This window comes from Stegodyphus dumicola, chromosome 6 (genome assembly GCF_044657685.1).
Source record: "Stegodyphus dumicola isolate Sdum_Otavi_A_Nest chromosome 6, ASM4465768v1".
NCBI lineage: Eukaryota > Metazoa > Arthropoda > Arachnida > Araneae > Eresidae > Stegodyphus > Stegodyphus dumicola.
In genome coordinates, this window is record NC_140773.1 from 217,539,568 (window position 1) to 217,557,943 (window position 18,376).

The window sequence follows — 18,376 nt, forward strand, 5'->3', positions numbered from 1 at the left end:
AAAATTTCACGCCAGTAAATCCCAACTGTTAATCCTCAGTAAAACTAAAACAACGCACCAATGTTAGCAAACTTTACCTTTTTCAAGAACAAGTTCCAATAGTTAAAAAAGCTAAATACTTTAAACCAAACTCTCACTTGGACTAATCTTGTTAAGAATATAAAAAATAAAGCCATTGGAATTATGTGCATTCTTCCAGTCATTGGTAAATTTTCTAATCTTAGTCTTAGAAGCAAGAGGCATATTTACACTACTTGCATTCGACCAATTCTTTGTTACGCATCGCCTGGAATACTGCTTCTCCAAATCAGCTCTATCAACTCCAAGTGGTCCAGAAGCAATTTCTATGTATTATTACAGATGCTGACTTATCCGCAACGAACTTCTTCATAGAGATCTCAAGCTTGAGACCATCACCGAATATATTAAAAGAACAAATGAGAAGTTCTTCACAAAAGCAGTCCATTGGGACTTCATGAACTATTCTCAAGTCTTCAACTACGAAATTCTCTTTGATGATCGCAATATACGTCCACTGGCAGCACACACTATCATGGATGGAGACCACTAGTTCTTCTCTTTGCTCCTCAATCGGTGGCTGTTCATACTTCCATTCCATCTGATTCAAAATGTGTTGTTTTTTAAGTTGCTTGTACCTTTTCTTGTGATGTTGTGTTGTAAGTAAGTTGTATGGGTTCAATTAGTGTTGTTATTTTGTAGTATTGATCTCTTTGCTGTATAGTAGCGTTTATTGAATCTCTTTTCTGAATTTGTCATTGGATCCTTTCGGATTTTTCTCCATTCTTGCCATGTTTTATTACCTGCCAGATACCTTAGGCCATTTTCTCTTGGTACCTCTCTCCCTTTTCCTTTTCCCCGATCTCTTATCAGAGATGATATCCTTGTCCAGATTTTTCTATGTCATGGGCCCCAGGGCGTGATTTCATGAACCGAGAACGTTGCGTCAGGCAATAGTTCGGTATATCTAAGTGTCTAAGTCTTTTTTATTATTGCTACTGTGGTTTTAAGTGAAATGTTCATCTAAAAACTCTGTATCGTCATGTGGACAGCATTTCTTTTATTTTAAAGTGTTAGTGTTAATAAAGAAATCTACAGTCCACTTAATGTTAATCTTATTCTTAACTAGACATGTAAAAATATTTCACATCAAATCTTCTATAATACTACAACGGGAAATCTGCATTATTAATAAACGCTTCATACAGATGTCTATCTGACGTGCTATGATAGGAACTTTTGGAAAGAATAAGCGTGTAAATATCTCCCTACATTACTGATTGCCCTGCGTATTCTGCCGTCCATGCCATTTCATTTTTATTCTTCTAATCCAGATGCATGTGATGTGCATCTTGATTAATCACATTTGTTACATACAAACTTTCTTTCCGCATAATTCAACATTCAGAGATGTGTTGCTGAAGTAATGGAGGTTTGAGAGCACTCAAAGAAATGTTTGACGTAACAATAACACCACATCACATGGGCGCAGACGCCAGCGGGAGTACACTTGCACTTAAAGAAATGTTTTCAACCACAGAATGTTGGCGAAAATTTTGCCCTTTTTCATATTATTCTAATAAGTTGCTTCTTTTTCTACTCAAAAAGCTACCGAAGAGTTTTAATCTGTTCCCGACTTCAAAGACTGTCATAGCTTGTCATACGAATAACCAACAGCTACTATTTGGAGTCTAAAAAACAGGTAATTATTTGAAATTTCAGACGTGTAATGTGGTCTCATTGTTCTAGTGAAAAATGATATTTTTTTTTTTGAATAACTTGGATAGTGAGAAGGGGAATGAAATTTGTTTGCAATCTCACCTAAATTTAGAGACTGGCAAATTCTAAAGAGTAAAAAAATCATAATTCAGTGGACTATTCGGAGAACATTTTTCGGTGAACTTTAAGGTTTTCCCCTATCAATAACAGAATTTAAATCAAAATCTTAATATTCGCTATTCAAATCACTGATCTATCCATCAATAACTGTTCCACACATTTACAGTTTTCTTCAAGTATTGTATCAGCTTTTACATTTTAGAAACTTTAATAAAATTCGTGTTCATATTTCTGCCTTTCAGTCAATCAATCTAAAGAACGCTTTACAGTTTAGTTTAATTATCGATTATCTTATTACTATTTGTGACTAACGCAAAAGACAACTGAGACACAGCGTTATCCAGAATAGTCTGAATAATAATTTTTCAGTATTTCCGTAACGATATTGAGCATTAAGATAGAGTATTCTTTCATAGGTCTTCAATGTCTCATTTCTTACTCTCTATTAGAAAAAGGAATGTCCTAAGTTTAGAACCCCTTAAAATATGGGCACGTAGACCTGTGTGTTTTGTGACCCTGGACTGCAATTAGGACCTGTTCGATTTATTAAATCAAAGGTGAGCATAAATAAGAGAACAATTGCAGAACTTTGAAACTTTAGCATAACTTTAAATGACTTATACAATTAAAGCCATCCTGATGTGGCTAACATGTACAGTCGGTCACAAAAGTATTCGAACACCGGTACCCTATCAGAAAATGACAAGATGGCGTTTTTTTCCCCTCTTTCTCTCTGTGTGTCGTGTTATTCCATCCTAGGTTTTCTTCTCCCCCCCCCATCTTGGAAAAAACTGGAAAAAATTGGTTACGATCTCTTTTTGAATGGGGAGATGCCATTTTGAGAAAAAGCTGACGACCCTATCTTGGAGAATGAACATGACCGCTCTACACACCCTTTCACTCTCTCTCTCTCTTTGAATTGGGAAGCCATTTTTGGAAAAAAGCAGACGACCCTATCTTGGAGAATGGAAATGAACGCCTCTCCCTCTCTCTTTGAAATGGAAAGCCATTTTGGGACCCTCTATTCTTGGGGAGGGAGAAAACTGAAGTCTGCATTTCGCTGTCTCTGAATGCGGAAAGCCCTTTTGGGAAAAGCGGACCCTCTTCTTCTGATCTTGGAGAACTGGAAATGTACGCTCTACACAATCTCTCTTTGAATTCAGAAGGTATTTTGGGACCTTCTAATGTTGGAAAACTGAAATGAACGCTCTACGCCTTTTCTCTCTCTCTCTCTCTCTTTGACATGAGTAGCCATTTTGGAGGATTCTCCACCACCATCCTAACCTTGGAAAACTGAAATGAACGCTCTACACCTTCTCTCTCTCTTTCTCTCTTTGTCTGAAATGGGTAGTCATTTGAAAACTCCCTAACTTTGGAAAAAAACAGAAATGAACGCTCTACACCATCTCTCTTTGAAAATGGGGGGTGTCATTTTGAGACCTCCCTCCCCTAAACTTGGAAAACAAAAACTGAAATGAACGTTTTACACTTTCTCTCTTTGGACATGGGTAGCCCTTTGGGGACCCTCTCCTCTTGGTAGGAAAAAAAAAGAACTGAAGTGAAGGCTCTACACAATCTCTCTTGGAATGGGATCCATATTTCGGGAAACGTGGATCACCTCATGCTGGAAAACTGAAGTGAACCACCAAGATTGGACTCTATATAATATTTTTTTTAAATTGACATCATGACCCTCCTCCAATTTGTTATTAAAAAAGTTTTTTTTTGTTTTGGTTTTTATCCCATTTCCGATGTGATTTCAGAAATGCATATCCATAACAGTTCAATTTCATTCGAGGTTAAATGATCTAAACAGTCTTTGACCCACCCATCCGTATGATTATTTTCTTCTCCTTCCTGTTGCACCAAATTTTGTAAGTCCATATAATCATTCCATACGGGAAGCGCTGGATCCTCACAAGGCTGTCTTGAAACACTTGGAGTCTCTTTGGGATGAGTGGAGGGATCTAGGATGTCTGGACCCGGCTGCGATTCTACCTCCATGATTTCTGGACCCATTGGAACTTGTTTACCCGGCTGAAATTCTACCTCCATGATTTCTGGACCCGTTGGAACTTGTGAACCCGGCTGTGATTCTACCTCCATGATTTCTGCACCCGTTGGAACTTGTGGAACCGGCTGACATTCTACCTCTACGATGTCGGGACTTTTTGAAGCTTGTGGACCCGTCTGACATTCTACCTCTACGATGTCGGGACAGGTTGGAGGAGAAGAAGAAGAAGAAGAAGAAGAGGATATTGGAAGAGGTTCTGTCTGTGAGGAGTCCAAAAGAGGTTGCCTGTTTGAACAAGTCGGGGAAGAAGAAGAAGAAGAAGCTTCTGGGTTCTGAAACGGATCTTGCACGCCAGGTAGGTTCCGGTAAGTCGACCGTTTTTTAAGAGGTAATTTTTTTTCTTCCTCCTCATCTTCAATTGTGATGACTTCAATTTCATTCCGTTGCCGGGTCGATTTTGTTTCGGGAAATAACGGTTTGGTCCAGCTCCTCTTATCATCTAAGGAAGGGTTGGGTAAAGGTGGCGGAGGGTTTTCTTCTTTTTCTTGAAACATCATCGGCGATTGGAAAGAAATCTCCTCTTTCAATTGTTTCCAAAGCGAGTACGAGCACCGATCGACGAAAAAGAGACTCTTCTGGGTTGTGACGATGAGATATTGCGTTTTCGGGGGAACGACATAGTTTTGAAAAGGTGTTAGAATATATTTCTTATATTTCATCCTGTCGCTGACTTTAAAACTTCTTTCCTTCATATTGGGGGACGATGATTCATAATAGGCGAGAGGAGCGGCTGTGGTCTGAACAATATGAACTTCATCCTCAGCCGTCGTTCTCACTCCAAACGTAAAATATCGTTTCGTGAGAAAAATATTCTTCCACCGAAAACTCGTGCGCGGATCCGTATATCGCCGGTCTGTTTGAATGGGCCGTCTCAAAGCTCGATCCATCCGATTCCAAGAGAAGGGAGATTCCTCTTTCGTTTGTTGCGATTCGAATAAATTTCTGTATATATTCTGAACGAGCAGGTTGGAGGATTCGACATCTTGGTTGAAAGAAACGATCGCTTGATGAGGTGGTAAATGCGGAATAAATGTCGCACAATGACACGCCAAAAAAATTTTCAAGTTGGAGATTTGCTTTAGCCTCTTCAAATCCTCCCCGTTCGAAATCCGTTGAGTTGGAAAAACGTCTAATAGCGACATGGCTCCCAATGGAAAAGAAATGATCTCGCCCAGTACTCTCGCCTTTTTATATATCTATATAGACACACACAGACACATATAGAGGCTCTATGACGTCCGTTTTATTTGTTTTTTTTGTTTCTCTCTCTCTCTTCTTTCCAAGAAATCTTATCTCCATGACCTCTTTTTCTTTTCTTAAAAGATGAATGTGTGTGGGAATGAGGAAGTGAAAGTAATAATTTAATAAACAAAAAATTATCCAACCATGACCTTTTTTTTCAAAGTCACCCTTTCCAATCCAAGGACGTCCAGACATAGAGGAAGCAGGGAGAGAGGAGGAGGAGGGAAGGGAAGGTCACACTCTCTTTCTCTCTATAAATAAAAGGGGAGAGCCCCAAAGTCGTATTTTTGTCCAAGTGGATCATGAGGAGGCATCCCCAGCTCACTACGTGTATTCCTTTCAAATATAAATATGTTGATCTTTCCTTTTATATCATCCAAGGAGTCGTTTACTTGAAAGCCTCCGATTTTCAAAATGTGCGGGTTATCATACCGTGGGGAGTTATCAAAAGATGCGGGACGAATTTTTATCCGACGAAAACGTGTTGATGGCTCGTGACATTCCACCTTTGCATGCACAAATTTTGTTAATGAAACGAGCCAAATATTTTTACACGTCCCACTTTCTAACCGTCTCGCAAATGAATAGGATTATGGATCGTCTTGAGAAAACAAAAGGGATTCTCGTTCATTTTAGTGAACGGTTGCACAAATGTTTGCACGAACCTCTCTCGATCGAGAAGACTGGCAAGAATACCTATTATATTCTTCTCGAGGACTCTCCTCCTTCGTCTCATCTTAAAGAGGCCACGACTTTTGAAAAAATCCTCGAGCAAGAAAAAATAGAATGGTGGAACAACTACCCCATCCCTCTCCCCGAGCATCAAGAGGAGCCTGTTCAGAAGAAAAAGAAAAAACCTTTCCAAAAGCCTATCCTCATCCTCCTCGATAATGATGGGGATCAGGAGAAACCTGTTCAGATTCCTCTCCGTTTGTCAAAACCCGTCGAGGATGAAAAACCTCTCCCTTCCTCAAGACCCCTTGAGGAAGAGAGACCCCTCGAGAAGGAGAGATCTCTCCCATTGTCAAACCTCCTCGAAGATGAAAAACCTCTCCCTTTCTCAAGACCCCTCGAGAAGGAGGGACCTCTTCCTTTATCAAACCCCCTCGAAGATGAAAAACCTCTCCATTTATCAAGACCCCTCGAAAATGAGGGACCTCTCGATTTGTCAAAACCCCTCGAGGATAAGGGAACCAAAACTTCTCTCTCTTTCGAAGAGGAGGGACCTCACAATTTGTCAAGACCCCTCGAGAATAAGGGAACGGAAAATCCTCTCCCTTTCTCAAGACTTCTCGAGGAGGAGGAGAGACCGCTCCATGTCTCAAGACAGGACCCCCCTCTATCTCTTGAGGATCCGAGGGAAACGATTCCTATTGAAAAACCATCTATCGACGATCCCCAGAAAAGGTCTTCGGAGGAGATTAGACTTCCATGTAGAAAACGAATCTGCCACAATCATCATCATCATCATAATAATAATAATATACCCCCTTCTCAACAACAGAATCCTACAACATTTGCAGATAAATGCATTCAAACCAATCCCTTTATAGTAACCCTTTCGATTGGAGAACCCGTGCATTAGCCTCGAAAAAAAAATGAGATTGTAGACTGTTTCTATGATCAGAATGTTAAGCCAATAGATAGGTCTAGCTCAGAATTTTTCTTTTTAAAAGAAAATAAATAAATAATCCAAAGACTATTCGTAAATATAAATGGTAAAGTCTCGAGTCGGCTGGAAAAAAAATTTTCAGAGCTGAGAAAAATTTTTCAACTCAAAAAAAAAAAAAACTTTTTGTTAATTTTTATCATGTCTTAGACATGATAAAAATTAACGACCCCCTTCCCTTTTCGTCTGGGAATGTTGTCTCACTCTTTTGAAAAACAAATCGTGATTCATTCATGGAATGATTGCCATTAGAGAAAGGATGAGTCATGGTCTATTTTTATAAAGGGTGAGACATCCTTCCCAGACAAAAAGAGAGGGTCATTAATTTTTATCATGTCTAAGACATGATAAAAATTAACCAAAAGTTTTTTTTTTTTTTCATTAGAGAATTTTTATCTCAGCTCTGAGAAATTTTTTCTCCCAGCCGATTCGAGACTTTACCATTTTTTTTAAAAATGATTTTTCCCTGATCTATTATTTCAAAATTCCAAGTTTCGCTTCAGAACCATCTGTGCTGTTGAAGTAACGTGATATATGTATTTTTTTTAATGAGTACTGTCAAGATTGAATTGTGCAGGATCGACCTTGCGAATTTCTTCTCTGTGTCTTTAAATAATAATGATACCGAACCGCTTTTTGTAGAGCGCAATGGAGAAAACCTTTTGTATGGTTAGGACAATTCATGTGTTCGATCCCATTGTATTTGAGAATATCTTGCGTCGATCCCGAAATGCAATAAATGGATCTTTGCAACCATTTCTCTAAAAACCGCCGTTTCATTTCTCCTCGCACCCAAATCATGGAAAAAGGTTCCGTCAACATCGTTAACACCCATGGAAAATAACTGTATGGAATTTGTCCTTCGTACCACGACAAGCCGTGATAATAATCACTCGCCCACACAGCGGTTCGTTTTTCTTTTTCGGTGAGCATTTGCCATGGAAACGGGGGTTTAAAAACAAATACCCCTCGAGAAGTACCGTCCAATGTGACGTAAGCGAATTCTTTCACAATAAAGGCTCCTTGAGAATCGTAGAAACCTTCAAAGTCGAGCACGAGTTCCATGTTTTTTATTTCTTTTTCTTTCCAAGGTGACCTTTATTATTATTATTATTATTATTATGATGGATGTGTATTGAGATACGCACGATATTATTCAAAAAACAAATATATATACGAATGTGACCTTTCCCAGAATTCATACGACCTGTCACGTGCAACCTTCTCTCTCTCTCTCTCTATAAAAGAGGAGACGGCGAGAGAACGCTATCCATTTTTTCCTTCAGGATACACAGCGAGAGAGAGAGAGAGAGAGAGAATTTTGTTTTCTTTTTTTCCTCAATTGAAGAAGATGGACATTTTGAGTGCCAAACCTCTCAAAGATTCCTACATTGTTCTGGACATGGAATACTTTCATTGTTATGATCCAAAGACGGGAGATATATGTTTCATCTTGAAAGAACTGGGCTACATCACTTGCGATTTAACCTTATGCGGATCCATGATTTTTCTCCCTCCTGTCCATTACGATGACTTATCGTCCCGCAATCAAGCTGTGGTCAACCAGACTACAAATAACCGACACTGCCTGCAATGGACCGAGGGTCGTCTTTCCTACGAGCATCTTCCTACAATCCTGAAAATGCTGACCGAAAATGTGGAGGTGATCTACGTCAATGGATACGATAAAGCCGAATTTTTCAGCAAGCTCTGCCAGCGATCCGTTTACGAGTTTTACATCCCAGGGAAAACCGAGTGGCGGAACAAGTCGAAATGCACGCGACACCAATATTTCCAAAACATGATTCATTGTGCCGAGAACAAGGTGAGAAATTTTCGATATCATTTGATGGAGGGTAGTTACGTTTTCCGGAAATTACATTGTTACCCCTCCGAAAGCAAAGCTGTCGAAGACGAAGAGGAGGCGGAAGAATCTCCCCAGGAGAACTCGTGCGACGATGAGGAGGAGGAGGATGAACTTTCTAATAATAATAATAATAAATGTCTAAGTTGGGATGCTTTAGAGACCCAAGAATATTGGTCTCAACCCTTATCTCACCTAGACCTGAAAGAGGATCCTCAAGTGTACTCTTTGTGGTCCTCTTCTAAAATTTGGTCTTGGAGAGAACCCTTGAATGTTCATGAATGAAATGGTATGTAAATCCCTAGAGAAAAAAATAAAAAAAAGTTCCTTTTTTTTGTAATATGTTGATTTCTTTCCAATCCCATTTCTTTTCCTTAACTCCACCCCAATCGACGAGAAGAAGAAGAATTTTCCAAGTTACACAAGACGAATCTTCCAAATTACACAAGACGTAGAAAGATTTCACAAGGATTTATAAATCACACTCTCCCACATGATATATGTATAGAGAGAAAAAGACCCTCTGTTCTCTAGCCAATACGTCAAGACTTCCCTAAACTAAGAGAGATCATGAGTACCGAGGAAACCTTAGCAGAGCAAGTGGAAAGACTTTCAAAGAGATTAGAAGAGTTAAGACGGGATAGATCCGCCGACTAAAGAGGAAATTATCATCGATTTTAACAAACCGCTGTACTTTCATCCCCTACCCCAAAGAATAAGACGAGTGGACTCGCCGTTGAACAGTTCCAATGAGAAACAAAATGTCACTTATTTGAATAGCCAATTTCAACACATGAATATTTCATAAGTATTTTTTTGTTTTTTTTCCCTAAAGCGCAGGGAGATCGGATCAGTAATTTTTCCCTTTTCATCGTCGAAAAAAGATTGGGAGGAAAAATCTTTCTCAGCTCTCTCAGAAAAATTTTCAGCCTTAAAAAAAAAAAAGACATGATAAAAATTAACTCTACCCCCCTTTTGTCTGGGAATGTTGTCTCACACTTTCTAAAAATAGACCATCACTCCTCCTTTGCTAAAGAATAGAATTCCAAGAATGGGATCTGGTCTATTTTTAGAAACGGTGAGACCCTATTCCCAGACAAAAGGCGGGTAGAGTTAATTTTTATTATGTCTAAAGTTCAGGGTCCATCCATCTTCTTATGTGAAACGGTGATCCTGACGAGATCGAGATAAACAAGTCCTGTGAGTTGTTTTGTAATCTTGACGCGATCCAAGAAAGACTTTTTATTTTTTTTTTTGAAATAGGCGGGAGGTGGGGAGAGAAAATGTTCTCACGACCCGCAGATATCTTTTCATAAATATATTTTTTATCAAAGTGTTTCTTTCATCCCGATCCTTTTAAGAGGTTGGAATGACCCTGACATTTAGATGGGGTCGCGATCCCGACAGATGTCGCGCGAGTATAAAAGTGTGTATCCTCCGCGAGATTTCTTCAGAGAACAGAAGAAGACGTGAACTGAGCTGGTAAGTCTCTTTGGTCCTATGAATATGGTTATCTATAAAATCGATTTGATTCTTTGTTTTTTTTAATAATCATAATAATCATAACTTCATTTTAAAAGAACTCTCTTCTTAACCCTTTGAAAAGAAAAATGTCTCTTTCAAGACGACGACTCTAAAACATTTTATTGTTTTTTTTTCCTTTCTAGATCTTCCCTGTTATACATATATACCTTTTCGACTCTTTTTTTTGCTCCTGTTTGTGGAAGACATTACCGTATTCATCGCCATGGCGTGTTCAGAAAACTTTATCGTGCTCGATCTAGAGGGTTTCCAGTCCTACAACCACAAGAAGGGTGAATTTACCTACGTTTTAAAAGAATTGGGCTATGCGACAAAAGATTTTTTGACCGTGGGATCGTTGACGTTTGCTCCTCCTCACCCCTTCCACCAACTGAGTGACAAAAACCAAAAGACGAATGCCTGGCTGACGAGAAACCGGCACGGACTTCGTTGGAACGAGGGTCATATTCCCTACAACCATTTAGGACGCATTCTCCAATCGCTCACTCACAGCTTCTCCACGATTTATGTGGTGGGATGCCAGAAAGCTAAATTCTTTGCTAAAGCCTTGGATTATCAAAAACCCGTGACGGAAATTTATGTGCCAGATGGAATCATTTGGCAGTATCGGGAAAAATGTGCCCGACATCATCAAAGGAGGAAATATTTCCATTGTGCCGAAAACAAAGTGCGCAACTATCGATGGCATATTATGGAAGGAGATTTTCATATCAATCACGTCTATCCAGACGGAACGGAGAAAGGAGAGGATTCAGGAGGAAGCAGACAATTCTCTCCAAGCTTTTGATAAGGCCTACGATCAGTTAGAGAAGGATCCGTCCCCAAAAGCGTACGATAACCTCATCCAGAAATGGGATAATCTGTCCTGTTTCCAAGTGATGGAACATCCGGATGAGCATACGCCTTTAAACTTGATGGGCTCTTCTACTTCTTCTTTGTCGTCAACTTCCTCCAATAACTCGAGGAAGACGAAGGGTTGGGGAGACATACCTGAAAATATTCCCCATTACGATCCAGCAGCCTGTTGGGACGAACCTTCCAAAGAATCTCATGAGACCCCCAAAATATCTTCAGAGGATCCAAAGACAAAATCCACTGAGTGTTGGGACGATGAACGGACGACTCATGCTCCAAAATCCACTAACACTATGTCCACTGAGTGTTGGGACAATGAGCAGACGACTCATGCTCCAAAATCTACTGAGACTATGTCCACTGAATGTTGGGACAATGAACGGACGACCCATGCTCCAAAATCTACTGAGACTATGTCCACTGAGTGTTGGGACGATGAAACCGAAAAGACGACAGAGAATTGGGATGACCGTTCTCAAAAGTATTTGAATTGATATATACTTAAACTCAGGAGAAAAAAATAAAGAAAAGATTTTTAGAAATAAGTAGAGAAAGGTTCTCCGCTTTCCCTATATTTATGGAAATGGATTGAGAAGAGAGAGAGAGAGAGACGAATCAGGAGACCAAAAAAAATGGGTCTTGGAAGGAATGAGTGCAAATGCATTCGATTCTTTCCGAGACCCATTTTTTTTGGGTCCCTCTCTCATCCAATCTTGGAAAAGAACTTTGTCCTATTTTTCTAGGTCCATTCAAAAAGAAATGAATCTATCCATAAATTTTCTTAAAAGAAAAAAAAACAAAAAGATCCTTTAACTCTTGACGGTCCAAAGTCGGGAATCTTGGAAAAAGTCATCCACTCTCCATCCAGTCAAGCTTCTCTGTAGAAAATCTAGTAGGTGCATCTGCATTCTTGAACACCCGGCAGTTATTATTAAACGCGAAACGTCGAATGCTGAAATAGTTAACAGTGATCCCATTTTTAAAGAAACGGGGATGTTTTATTCATCCAGTCGAGTGCGGAAAAATTTCTCTGGCTGAAAAAAAAAAAAAAAAAAAAAAAAAAAACCCTTTTAGTCTGAAAATTGATGTCTTCAATTTTTCAAAAATTGAAGACATCAATTTTCAAATTTTCAGACTAAAAAGGGGGGTAATTTATTTTTCAGAAACTTTTCCCAGCCGACTCGATGTGAATAAAACTTTACTGTTTGTTAAGAATGTTATTTAATGGATCGATTTCAACCTATCGAGTTTCGCTTGAGTTCCGGCCGTGCTGTGGGCCCACCTGGATACAAGTTTTCCCCTTTTGGAATAGAATAAAACTTTACCGTTTTTTAAGAATGTTATTTAATGGATCGATTTCAACCTATCGAGTTTCGCTTGAGTTCCGGCCGTGCTGTGGGCCCACCTGGATACACGTTTTCCTCTTTTGGAATAGAATTTCCGTCAAGGTAGGCTACTTTTCCTCTTTTTGCATTTTTCATGTCATTTCATTTGTATTACAATATACAGAAAACGGGCGTTCCAACTGATTTCTAGGCTATTTCAATACAAATGGAGATCGATCCAAGAAAGAAATGATGTCTTTTTTTATTTTGTGGACTGCCAATTTGTATTGGAATATACTGAAAACGGGTGTTTGAGTCGGTTTTCAGTATATTTCAATACAAATAGAGTTCGATCCAAGAAAGAAATGATGTCTTTTTTTTATTTTGTGGACTGCCAATTTGTATTGGAATATACTGAAAACGAGTGTTTGAGTCGGTTTTCAGTACATTTCAATACAAATTGAGTTCGATCCAAGAAAGAAATGATGTCTTTTTTTTATTTTATGGACTGCCAATTTGTATTGGAATATACTGAAAACGGGTGTTTGAGTCGGTTCTCAGTATATTTCAATACAAATGGAGCTCGATCCAAGAAAGAAATGATGTCTTGTTTTTATTTTGTGGACTGCCAATTTGTATTGTAATATACTGAAAACGGGTGTTTGAGTCGGTTTTCAGTATATTCCAATACAAGTGGAGCTCGATCCAAGAAAAAAATGATGCCTTTTTTATTTTGTGGACTGCCAATTTGTATTGGAATATACTGAAAACTGGTGTTTGAGTCGGTTTTCAGTATATTTCAATACAAATAGAGTTCGATCCAAGAAAGAAATGATGTCTTTTTTTTATTTTGTGGACTGCCAATTTGTATTGGAATATACTGAAAACGGGTGTTTGAGTCGGTTTTCAGTATATTTCAATACAAATAGAGTTCGATCCAAGAAAGAAATGATGTCTTTTTTTTATTTTATGGACTGCCAATTTGTATTGGAATATACTGAAAACGGGTGTTTGAGTCGGTTTTCAGTATATTTCAATACAAATGGAGCTCGATCCAAGAAAGAAATGATGTCTTTTTTTATTTTGTGGACTGCCAATTTGTATTGGAATATACTGAAAACGGGTGTTTGAGTCGGTTTTCAGTATATTTCAATACAAATGGAGCTCGATCCAAGAAAGAAATGATGTCTTTTTTTTTTATTTTGTGGACTGCCAATTTGTATTGGAATATACTGAAAACGGGTGTTTGAGTCGGTTTTCAGTATATTCCAATACAAATAGAGCTCGATCCAAGAAAGAAATGATGTCTTTTTTTTATTTTGCGGAGTGCCAATTTGTATTGGAATATACTGAAAACGGGTGTTTGAGTCGGTTTTCAGTATATTCCAATACAAGTGAAGCTCGATCCAAGAAAAAAATGATGTCTTTTTTTTATTTTTTGATTGCCAATTTTGTATTGGAATATACTGAAAACGGGTGTTCACGTCGGTTTTCAGTATATTCCAATAGAAGTGGAGCTCGATCCAAGAAAAAAATGATGTCTTTTTTTTATTTTGTGGACAGCCAATTTTGTATTATATTATAAATACTTTTTGTTAATTTTTATCATGTCTTCTAGACATGATAAAAATTAACTAATCCCTTTTGTCTAGGAATGTTGTCTCACCGTTTCTAAAAATAGACCATGACTCATTCTTTCTAAAGAATAGAATTCCAAGAAAAGAATGGGTTCTGGTCTATTTTAGAAACGGTGAGACAACATTCCCAGACAAAAGGGGGTACATTGAGTCTGTGCTGTAGACCCTGAACAACCTATCGGTCACCGGTAATATATCTGGAAGGACCCCAAAAAGTTATCCACTGTGGTTGGAATTGTGTTCACTGGAGGCTATTTCTTTTTTTGCGATCTCGCTTTTAGTTTTCTCTGAGATTCTTTAGAAATGGGTGAAGATGGGTAGTGTGAAGCGGGGGACACCTGGATCAGGATTCCCGATTAGGGTAGAGAGGGAGGCGTGTTGCCTTTTCAACAGCCCACAGTGTTCTGAACAGAAACGTGGAATGCTTTTATAGAAAAGAGTAGAGTTGAAAGTGAAATTAACTGACCCCCTTTTGTCTGGGTATGTTGTCTCACCGTTTCTAAAAATAGACCAGAACCCAGTCTTTTCTTGGAATTCTATTCTTTAAAAGGATGAGTGATGGTCTATTTTTAGAAAGTGGGAGACAACATTCCCAGACAAAAGAGGGGGTGAGTTAATTTTTTATCATGTCTAGAAGAGATGATAAAAATTAACAAAAAGTTTTTTTTTTTTTTTTTTTTTTACATCTCAGAATTTTTTTCTGAGCTCTGAGAAATTTTTCCTAGCCGATCCCATTTCGTTTTTCGACTTTCAGTTTCAACTCTTCACTTTTCCTATCCACTGTCGTTGGAATTGTGTTCACTGGAGGCTATTTCTTTTTTTGCAATCTCGCTTTTAGTTTTCTCTGAGATTCTTTAGAAATGGCTATACAAATTTCACCATCTATATAGAGATGATGTCCAAACAAAGTCGTCCCCGGACCATCTTGATGACCGAATATGTATAGAAATAGTCTGAAAATGGGCTTGAGGGCCGGTTTCTGGACGATTCCTCTACAAATTCGGCCGCACCCAGAAAAACAAAAATACATAATTTCTTTTTGGGTGGACAGGAGATGATAAATTTCTTTATCATCCAATATTGGAGGAGAGAGTGGCCCAAAAAAATAGGTCTCGGAAGGAATCGAATGCATTTTGAAATGCACTCATTCCTTCCAAGACCCATTTTTTTGGTCTCCTGATTCAACTCTCCAGTCTATGGTATAGGGAAAGCGGAGAACGTTTCCCCTTCCTTAAGCGACTGGAGACCATAGCTCATCATCATCATCATCATCACCATCTTCACCATCATCCTCTTTCTGATACTTTTCAACGAAGGCTTGATGTCTCTGGATGATTTTGGGGAGATGATGGATCCCGAATTGAGTGATGAAAAAGAGAGGACTCTTTTTCCTTTCTTGTTCGTCTTGCACAGTCTCTCGGAGGGTGATATACGTTTCCCCGTCCTCCTCAATTTTCGTCAGAGGTCTCATGAATATTTTACACATCCAAGGGAAGAGCGACTTGTTATGCAGGGATTTCGAAGCGACGAAGGCCGCTTCATTCGAAGTGAGGACAATCTGGTCGGTTGACCCCATTCTTTGGAGTAGTTGTCCAAATCGCCTAGTCGAAGAAAATTGTGTCGATTAGGAAAAAAGACTTGGAGAACACTCGTCGTACGCGAGACGTTCGTAGGCAAGAGAGTCAAGATATCTTTGGCATTCCAGTACAGGAATCCTAGATCCACATACGCGTGCACGTAATAGTCATCGTTATATTCCAGTTTGAGCAGCATGGCTTTTGTATTTTTTTTTCCGTTCTCAAGGCGAAACACTCGTCTGATATGAACAAGAGCTCGCTGGCGATCCGTTTATATAGACTCCTCAGAGAGAGAGGGAAAGAGAGGGGAGGAGGAACAAGGTTGATGAATTCTAAAATTAAAAAAAAATGGTAAAACATGAGTGTTTGTGAAGGTCATAGAGAGATGATTATAAAGTTGTTTTATTTTTTATTTCCTCAAAAGAAAAAACCAAAAGGGTCCCATTCCATACGACATGGCCTTTGAGAAGGTGACGGGGTCATGTGTCTACAAAGTTGATAAACTCTAGAATAAAAAAAAAGCTTTCATCACGTAGCTCTCGAGAAGAAAATGACAGGGGTCTCTAGGAGAAGGTCATAGGTAGTATACAAAGGATGGTTGTTTTTTTCTTTCGTTTCTCTCAATCCCATGACCTTTGAAAAGGTGACGGGGTGTCCTTTAGGAAAAAAAATAGAAGGTCATAGAGAGAGAGAGGTAGACAAAGTTGATTTTTTTTTCTAGAAGTCAACCGTCACGTCGCCCATCACGTGGTCTTCTCGTATATATAGAGAGGCGAGTGGAAGACAGACTCTATTTCCCAGAGAGAGAGACTGCTGTGCGTATCCATATTTCTACTCAAGATGATGATCCGCGTCTTATATAATGAGTTTGTGAGCATTCGCTGTTATGTGGATGACGGAAGATTGTTTTGGAACGCTACGGACATTTTGCCTCTGATTCATACTTCCAGTAAAAGAACCTGGGACATTCTCTCCGTGTTTTTCGACGAACACCACGTCTTCAGGAAAATAAAAGATCTTGAGAGTCTCGGCAGTTCTCAAGAGGGATATGTCCTCTCCAGCGAAGAAATGTTACATCTGGCCGAAAATAATCCTAAAAATAATCAGCTTCTGGCCTGGGTGTATAGCATTTTAACTCAGCCGCTGGTTCGAGTTGTACCCAATCAACCCGTTTACCGACTGCTCTATCCGGGGGAGAGATTTCCCTTCATCACCCTCTTTAATCTGGGAGTGCGCTACATACCGGCTCATCCAGGCATGATGGATTCTTCTACTTACCCTAAACAATATGCCAGCGCTTATTGCCAGACAGACCCCCGTCAAGAAAAGGTCGTCGAGACTCAAACGGATCCTCTGGTGGTCTCTTTAAATGTCACTAAAGTTATCACCTTCTAAAAAAAACAACCACCACCACCCAAAAAAAATTTGCTCCTCCTCCAAATTTTTTTTTTATCTTCTCGAAAGAAAAAAAAGAAACTTTTCCATCTAGCCTCTTTCTTTCAATCCCTCTTAAGAGAGAGAGAGGGAGGAGAAAAGAAAGAGAGTTCTGAGGAGGTAAAAGAAATGGGTCTGGAAGGAAACGGGTGCATTGCGAGAAAAAGAGGGTCCTCTTTTCTTTTCTCGAAATGCACCCTTTTCCTTCCAGACCCATTTTTTTTTATCACTTCTTCAAACCAATCTTGGAAAGGGGGGACACAATAAATTGTGCGCAAAGTCCATTTCGATCAACACTGGATTTTTTTTGGAAAAGAAAACATAATGTTATATATAGATAGCTAAATCTTTATCATGATATTCTTTAAGAATTTCTTAGCCATTTGTCAAAGAAGGGGACTATAATTGAAGAATTTATGAATTTGGGAACATGTCACCCATGGCAAATCTAAAATCTTGGAAGTGGATACTGGAAAGCTTCGCTCTGATTATAATTCTGAGTTCTAGCATGGGACATTTTTTAGATCAATAAGCTAAACTATTTTTCTAGTCTCATATTCTCTCGTGATTAGGGTTCCAGATTTGGGTAGAGAGAGACACTGTTCTGAACAGAAACGTGGAATGCTTTTATAGAAAAGTGAAGAGTTCAAAGTGAAAGTCAAAAAACGAAATGGGATCGGCTAGGAAAAATTTCTCAGAGCTCAGAAAAAAATTCTGAAGTGTAAAAAAAAAAAAAAAAAAAAAAAAAAACTTTTTGTTAATTTTTATCATGTCTTCTAGACATGATAAAAATTAACTCACCCTCCTTTTGTCTGGGAATGTTGTCTCCCACTTTCTAAAAATAGACCATGACTCATCCTTTTAAAGAATAGAATTCCAAGAAAAGACTGGGTTCTGGTCTATTTTTAGAAACGGTGAGACAACATACCCAGACAAAAGGGGAGTGAGTTAATTTTTATCATGTCTAGAAGACATGATAAAAATTAACAAAAAGTTTTTTTTTTTTTTTTTTTTTTACATCTTAGAATTTTTTTTTTTGAGCTCTGAAAATATTTTGCCAGCCGATCTCATTTCGTTTTTCGACTTTCATTTTCAACTCTTCTCTTTTCTATAAAAGCATTCCACGTTTCTGTTCAGAACATTGTGGGCTGTTGAAAAGGCAACACGCCTCCCTCTCTACCCTAATCGGGAATCCTGATCCAGGTGTCCCCCGCTTCACGCTACCCATCTTCACCCATTTCGACCCCGTCACCTTCTCAAAGGCCATGTCGTATGGAATGGGACCCTTTTGGTTTTTCCT